Below are 9,373 nucleotides of genomic sequence, written 5' to 3'. Positions count from 1 at the left end.
ACACACACATATATATATATATATATATATATATATATATATATAATGATATTATCTCGAAAAAATCTCGACCTCTTGAATTTGAGAGTACATGGAGAAAGTTCTTATAAAAACTTTCAATTCTTAATTTTTAATTTTCATGAAAGTTATTAATATTTATTTTTTATTAGCTGTTTCAAATAACATTTACGATAGACGTTACAATATACGTTAGGGAAATGTGAAAGGTTGTGCTATATTAATATACAACCGGGAAAAACAAGAGAGCTTTATTACGCCCGTGAAAATGCATATTCATGAGTAATAGTTAGCTCGTAAATATTTAAAAGCGATGGTACCTATCAATAAATAACGCAGGTTGATATTGTATTTCTAACTCGTTTCGTTGCAGCTGTATGATGTAATTTACTGATTTTTCTATAAATTTCCCGCGTTTATTATAGTAGTTTCAGAAAATTAACACAAAATTTCATTTTACGTAAATATACAATACATTAAATTTTCACCTCAATTGTTGTATTACATATTTGTTCATCACTTGTTTTTTTTATTAAAATATAACAAGGCGATGTAAACATTGCGATCAAACTGTTACGCGCATTTAATAAATATCCACACATCGCACATCTCTGCCCGTTTATTTATAACAACAAGACGAAACGTGGAGAGTAATATCGCCAAGAATATAATAAACGAATCCACACGATGCAGACAAATCATTGCAAAATGACGAAAACCCATAACGTGATCGCGCGTGATGTATTTAGCGTTCTCGTTCGATAATCGACGTATATGAGGATAATGCCGAGAGAGACTAATCTCGACAGAGGCGGTCAAGAACTCGTCGACACGATGATGAGAGGTACATTCTTAGACGTGCCGCACATAATATGCGGGCGCTTACGACAACGAGCTCACCACTCGATCACCTTGCGCGAATTTTCTCTCGCGTTATTTTCTCACGAGCCTCTCGGGCCTCGCGCTCCTTCTCGGCCTCCGCGCCTTGCCGTTTACATTGACCTACCGTATAAATACAAATGCAAATATCTCACAGAGTCTACTTTTTATCGCCGGAGGCGCGACGATATCGTAGCAGATGGTGCGAACAATCGTGTTACATAAGCAGCGTAGAGATTATGGTAATAACAGACGCTTATGGCGTTCGCTACTTTCACGTGAGCCACGTCCATGACATCGAAACATTCATATATACATTTTTATATAATCTATCTTTTATAACGTAATAGAATTTCAGGGTCAATCTAAGATATATGAAATTCTCTGCTATTTTAACGAGCAGTTTCTATGAAATTATAATACGCGCAATTAATGCAAAATTAATGAAAATTTGGCGTTCTCTGATTACGTCCGTATAAACACGCAATTTTTTTTATAAAAACGGACCGAGCGACTGAAAAAGTCAGATAAAAGTAAGCCGATTTAAAAACGGTTTTTCGCTTTTAAGGTATAAAAAAAAAATCCGACCACGGCCAGAGCAACGTGGATCTATCAACACAGCGCGCACAAATATCTAAACCAGTGTTGGCAGACCGTAAATCAAAGTCGCTCCTTCATTTTCGATCAAATTGGATCTGCGTATCGTATAATCCTGATATTTCAATATTCTGGGGAAACAAAACCCACGTAGCGACCTGTAGGGTCCCTCGACAGTGCACAATCGACGTGACGAAATAACGTAGACCAGAAAAAAAGCCGAAAATCCGGAAACAGCGATATGCTTCCAGGTCTCGCACCGTGCGCTGTCCGGTGGATTCATTCATCAATCGCGTCGAGGCTGCGTCTATTGTCAGAGATCTCACACCCCCAGCTTTTCGACGCGTTCCACGGAGGCGTAAAAAACACGACTTTCTGGTTGACCCGCGACGCATACGACACCGAGCTACGAACCGAAAGAGGAAAATGCGATCGGAATCAATGCTCGCGCCAGATCGTCGTACGAAACGCGACACAATTAAAAATTATTGTTGAACTTCTCGGCGAATTCTGTTCAGCGAGCATTGTCGTTGATTTTTTTGATCGTCGCAGTGTCTCGTCTGTGCATCGGAGCGTACGATACGTCACACCCTGTGCACCGATTCAAGCAAGTTCACGAGAACATGAATCGAGGATTTTCCTTTAGATTCACATACGAAAATTTTCGAAATTATTGAAAAAAGTCGGAATATTTTCTCCAAAATGTGCAGTAATGGAGTTAACACAATTAATATTCGTTTCCACTAAAGTATATGGAAAGAACGATTTTGTTGAAATATCTGCACTCTAAATTTTTGGGAGTGAAATTTCACTTCAAGAAAAGTGATAGTTCGGCAAAAGCGAATTTCACTTCATTCCTTCAAGGAGTGAATTTCCTAAAAAGTCAACTTTAATGATTAATATTTCGCTTCGAGAGACAGAACGACACTTTTCTCTGCCAATCGTTTTGTATAAAAACATATCAAATGAGCCTAATTTTATCAAGATTGGATTTTATAAAGAGATTAAACTTAAGATTTCAATCTTTCCTTTTGGAGAGTTATTCACTCTTCGCAGAGATTAAAAATTGATTCTCGCTTTTCACTTTCGAAGAGTGATTCTTCACTCTCTAAGAGTGAAGATTTCACTCCTACCAGATTGGCGCAACTATCACTCTTCGGAAGTGAAATTTCATTTCCCAAAAATTTAGTTAGATAATTAAAAAATGTATTAAATTTTAGGAAATCATTTTTTAAATAGTATTAACTAAATACTTTTGACTTTTTCACGGATATTTATTAAATATTTATTAAATATAAAGATATATTTATTCAAGATATAAAAACTATTGGTTTGATTTAACAATCTTTTTTTTTATTGAATAAATATTTATTTATTTAACGTAAATATTTGATTGACGCTATTTAAATATATAAATATTTATTAAATTTTAGTACATTTTTCTTTGTTTAAAAAGATTTAAAAAGATTTTTACTGAACCGCCAAAATAGTTATGTAAGAACATTCAAATTGGTTGCTGAATGTTAAAACTTTTGCATCATTATTGTAATGTTCGAAATTTCTTATTATATATATATTTTGAACAGTTCAATAAAATTATTCTCTTGCTCTAAACTTTTAGATAGTTTAGCAAAACCGTTTTTTCTGTATAGATTAATTTCGATTCAACTTACTGTTAATATTTTTTTTTAAGCTTAGAACTAAAAAAAATACAGAGTAAGTTGAACCGAGATTGAAGTTAATCTACAATGATGGAAATTGGAATTGGAAACATAATTCTCTAAGATATACAAGAAAGATCTGTTTCGATCGAGTACCTACATTTATGATGATGCATAAACGTGGTAACAACTTTTCAAATTAGGATTTTACGATTTTCTTTTATAGCTAGTATATATGTCTAGGCGCTACTTGCTAATACGAATGAAACGTAAATCTTTGATATGACGTAATCGACCTTGGAATTCCTAACGTTATTAGAAACATCTCAGGAAAGTCTCTTGCTCAAGGTATTATGAATTAGTACCTGACGACTTATACCATCGCGCAAACGCGCTAGAAATGATAACTCTGGCAATCACACACGTTGATGGGAAAATCTCCAATTATAGGAAAAGTGGTTAGAGTGGAAAATTGGTTTTCAATGTGAAGGAATGCAAATTGAAAAGATTCCATCGATACCGAGAAAATTGAAACACGAGAAATGTCTACAGCGGTATATTCTAACACTGAAATCTATCTATGACTTCGCGTCTCATTCCAGAAGACAATCTTCAGTTTGTATGTATGTAGCTGTTCGATTCTTTCATTTACAGATTTACACTCACGCGACAACGGATCGCGATAGCGATCGATATTGTTTCTCACAATCAGTTATAGAACGAAACTCTCGAAATACTTCCGCGTTGAAACACTACATTCAACTTATCTTATCGACACTCTTATATTGCCATCTTCCACATGTCGCAATACATCCCTGAACAATATTTCTCATCGCGCGCTTTCCGGCATATCGGGAAAATAAGATCGTCGGCAATCACGACGGAGGATAATTTTCAATCGGCTGAAGAATCAAGAAATAAAGAACGTACCTATCTTCCCTGGTCGAGAAATGCAAATTGCTACGATTACGAGAATTCCATCGATATCTCGAAGAATCGGCGCTGCAAAGCGAAGGCCCGGAAAACGAGTTTACCGCGTAATACACCCACGCCTTTCTCGGATCATCTATTCCTAAGGAATATCGGCGATTGTGCGATACCGCGAGCAAGAGCGAATTTGAGCGTGATCAATCATGCCAACGCGGCACGACGGATTGTTACCGTAATCAGTGCCAACGCAAAAAAAATCTTTCCGTCAACATAGCCAGAATGCAATCGGTCCGCCGATACATAGCCCTGCATAATGAGCCGCGAGCGTCAGGAATGAAAATAAAATCGCGAGGATGTACCGAGGGTGACGGTAAAAGAGTGAAGAGGATGAAGAGGAAGAGAAAGGGAGAGAAGAAAAATGTTCGGACATTTGTGTCGGCCGCCATTCGAAAGTAAGGCGATACGACAGCAAAACGAAGGCGGAAAGGGGTAAAAAAAGAAAGAAAGAGAGAGAAAGAGAGATGAACGATTGGCCAAGACAGGTAGCCAGGGCAAGGATTGCAAGGTATAGGAAGTGGGCGAAACGGGAGAGAATGGAAGCGAAGGGAGAAAAGGGCAACGAAGAATGAAAGAGAGAAACGCGAGCGTAGCCGAGAGAGTCAGACCGGACGAGGCAATCGCCTAGGTAGGCAGGTAGACGCAGCCAGGTGTGAGAAGATCCGAAGAGATCGGTGAAACACGGCCGTTCCGCGAGGGAGAGAGAACCAAGGGTGTCTGCGACTGCGGCAACGGTGGCGAAGGAAGGTTGAACAGCCTCCTGAACGAGTCTCGCGGTCCAACAACGCGCCAACGTCCGTCTTGGCGATCTCGTAAAACACCTGCCCTTTTCTCCCTTCTACTCTCTTGTCGTTTCTCGTCTTTTCAGTACCGCGCTCTTTGTCACTGCTTGTACGCACATGCATTCGACAATCCGATGTGTACGCGTGCCTACCGGATATGTAAGTTACAAGTTACGGTGACTTTTTTCCGTCTTCAATCTTATTTCATCAATCAAAATGACATGAACATTTAGGAACGAGAAATCATAAAGAAACAGTGAACAAAATTGTTAAATTATCCACAATTGGTATTTCAATGGATAAAAAACTACGATATCATTCCCTTATTTAAAAAATGACAACTAAGAGATATGATTTTCGAATGATTATGAATTGAGTAAAGATTATACTATCATCAAATTCCGTCCATCTTTCAATCTCCGTCCATCTTTCAAAGATCATAATACTTTCTACAAGAGTGAGTACACATTTTTTTAATTGTGTCGTTTTTGTAAATAAAAAGAAAAGAGTCTTTTACACAGAACTTATAGTTAAGTTTTGTTGATTAAAGTTTGAAGAAGAAATTGTTTTAAATTTAGTCATTATACAGGTCTAATTAAAATTTTTTTTGCGATTTTTATTTTCTGCTGATTTTAATGTACTACATAACTGCTGCTTAAGCAGAGATTTTTAAATACCAATTCAATACACACACACACACACACACACACACACAAATACAATATTACCGCGTATTTGTAGCGGATGCCAAGAGTCATGGAAATACCGAATACGAGTGAGAGCGATACATTTATCGAAACAACCGGGAGAGGTCTGCTTTAAGTGTGTATAAATTTATACGGGCCGCAGTCTAGCGGCACTCGAACCGGCCATAAAGTGAATTCTGTCTGCGTGCTTTACGGTTTCATTACGAGAATTTAAAACCGCACGGTTACTCGGCATGCATTCGCATCTTTTATTTAACGCGACGCCGTACCTTGCACCTTGCCCGCTTGCCACCCTCTCTACCTTATGCTTTATTTGTGCGCTAGGCATGATAAACGAGGGTGGTCCAGGGCGCCGTCAATCGTTCTCCATTGTCACCCTTGGCAGGTTGGGAAGAGCCTGCTGCCATCGCCATAATGTCACTGAATTAGAAATTTAGACTCGTATTTATAGTGAACGCGTCGTAAATTTAACGTTAACGCTGCTGTTGACTCTAAAAAAATATCGCGGTCCGCTATCTATAAAGCGCGGCCAAATCCATGACCATTTTACGGGCGCTTTAACGATGTCGTTGCTGGAATTTCTAGTAAGGATATCGCTGAGCCATGTCGTCAGTTTCTCGAACGTGTGGCGACAGAGGATATAGCATCGCGCTTGTATCAGTCATATTACAAGAAGCATCCGATACTCGGTTTGTCGCTACCCCTTCATTTCAGATATATCGCAAGATTTATGGAGGGAAAGAGAATCGCGTCGCGTAATCGCAATATCGGCCGTGAAACGACATTTTACGAGTTCACAGCTGATCGCGCGTTTTCTCATACTTTGTCGACGTCATAAAAACGGAAATGAAACCAGTGTTATTATTGCTGTGCTACCAGTAACGAAACGTACATTATCTCTCGTCAAATTTTCACTTCAATACACTATGACATATGACTTCTCGTCTGGAGTATTTGAGATTCGTGCAGATATGCGTGACGAGATGGGAATAGAAATCGCAGCGCGTAAGAGACGGTTACCGACTTCGTCGAGAATTCGTAGACAGTTCCAGTTTAAACAACTAAAATCGCTGTCGCTTTTCCATAGGTAAATGCTTGCGCACGGATTATCCGAGTAATCTCGCACGCGACAATTTAGACACACCTAGCCCGTATTCTGTTTTAGGGGTTACAACCATTCCGCGTGTTCCGAACTTCCCGCTGTGTTCGCTCGAAACGCGAAAGTTTCTTCACGGGATTTAATATACGCACGAGCACAATCCCCACGCTATTCTGATTAAATTTTAGGCATATTAATCAATGTCCCCGAATGACTCGCTAGATCCTTTATTAATCACTTTATTTATCTTGCGCGCGATATGATTGAAGTATTTTTTGATCGTTAAACAAATTATGGAATATATACACTGAAAAAAAAATATTTGTTCAACTAACTAAACACATTTAGTTGTTTGCAGATTTGATTAATTTAAATTTTATTTTATTTTATTTAACCGTAGTCTGTTTAATATTGAACAATTTGTTAAGCAAATTGAATTCGATTAAATAAAATTTATTGAATTAACTAAATCTACAAACAACTAAATATGTTTAATTAGTTGAACCAATTTTTTTTTAGTGTAGTGTAATACACACGAAATACAAAAGTAACAGCCCCTACAGCATAAAGTTGTACAAAAGTTGCAGCAACACTGCTGCAACATTGTAGAGATATTACTGCAAATTCTGTGCTGTATAGAAGAAAGAACATATTTTTAAAAATCAACTGAAATAAATGTACAAGAAAAAATATATATAAAAATATATTGCGTTTATATATTAAATCTTTCTAAATTCTATAAATTCATAATGTCAAGTTATATATTATCTCTAAAAATGAATCAATATTATTATTGAAAAACAATAAATATTCGCTAATTACAGCAGTTATAAATCAATAATAATACACTGATTTATTTTCAAAAAATATACATTATATTCAATTTGAGTTATTTTTCATTTTTATATATTGTCACTGTTTCTACTCAATATATCTTTAATTTAATTAAAATAATGAAGCTAATCAAAAATAGAAAAATATCTTAAAAATATAAATTTAATTTATTATTTCTTAATTTATTGCTATTTATACTAAATACATTCATTAATGTAGACTTAATATAGATTGTTTACTTTGAAACTAATCATAAAAATGAATTGAGTTACATCTTGTCATACATGAAAGTTAAAAATAACAAAATATTATTTTACTCAAGGAATTATCGTGCTCCTTTGATATCCTAACAGTAAATTTTCTCAAAAATTAGTTTCTATCATTTCCAAAATAAACGACATTATTTTACACTAAAAAACACAAAAACTGTCAAGGAAGCGTATCAGAAGGAAGCAATAAAACATGTGGAAAAGGCCGTTGGCCCTTCCTGCAACAACGAAGAAAATTTTGTCGCAAGACTCATGCTTTGCCGCACGTGACAACACTTTATGTCACGTTGCAACACAGCCATCAATTTATAACGGCGAAATTTCTTATGTGAACACAATCTCGTTCACTCGAAACCGAAAGCAACTGACATGCTGCACTCCAGCGCGACTAGAGTTCAAGGTAGACCAAGCATAATGAGAGATAATTCGTAACGCATGCTAGGAGTTCGTTCAACTTCTGTACTGATCCCGCTCGGCTGCAGAATCGTTAATATCTCTGCTTCCAAGTCTACGGAGGAAGATTCAACAAACGAATCTAATGAACAAAGTTTCTGAGCCTGTTGCAACTTCCATGTTTTTGCAAATTATTTTCTGGTTTCAATCATAATTAGCGTCGTAATTATTGTTCTATGTACGATGCAATAATCTTGAAAATATCATTGAAGTACATGGAAATACTTAACACTTGCTATGACACTTTTAAAGCGACATATTATTTACTATTATCGAATATATATTATAATTGAATTTTTTTATTAGCGTATTTTGAGCTAAATAATAAAGATATTAAAGAAGACAACGGAATACATATGTTCCGTGTCTGGATTATTAATTACATTTATCTCTACCTCTACTCTTAAACAATTTTCCAAGGAAATTCTGTTCTGGTTATAGTACAGAAATTCTTGTGTACAATGTAATTCGATTGTCTCGAGTGTCGCGTGCCCGGCTACGTTTAACATCTGTCGCTTAGCGTTCTCGAATTAATGAAATTTGGAAGGTCGACTCACGGCGAACAGTGTCAAAGGAAAATAGAGAGAAATACTGCGAGTTAGGATAAAATAGGTATCAAGATATAACGGAAAACGAGAAGATGAGATTACGTAAACAAATTAACGCGGAAACATTGTGAAGTTTGATGAAAGAAAGATGGTAAGTAATGGAAAAAGGAATGAGAGAAAGAAAAGAGAGATTCACAAACCGCAATGACGAAGCTGATCATGCGTGTATACTTCGGCGAATATGTAAGTAAGGTGACGTATGTATATATAATTGTACAATTATGCCGATATGAAACTGCGTGCTTGAGCGAGCGAAATGAATGCGAGATCGACCAATCCTATCTGTCCCGAGCGATGATATCTGTCGAATTAATTATTCAGTATTACATTTATCGATAAAATTTCATCGTTAATGAACGACTCTCGCTGAAGTCGAATCGCGTGAGCTACGTATAAAGTCGATAAAGACGAAGCTAACTGTATATATATGATATATGATATATATATATATATATATATATATATATATATATATATAT

This window comes from Atta cephalotes (assembly GCF_000143395.1).
Source record: "Atta cephalotes unplaced genomic scaffold scaffold00053, whole genome shotgun sequence".
NCBI classification, from domain to species: Eukaryota; Metazoa; Arthropoda; class Insecta; order Hymenoptera; family Formicidae; genus Atta; species Atta cephalotes.
This window is presented reverse-complemented; position numbering follows the sequence as displayed.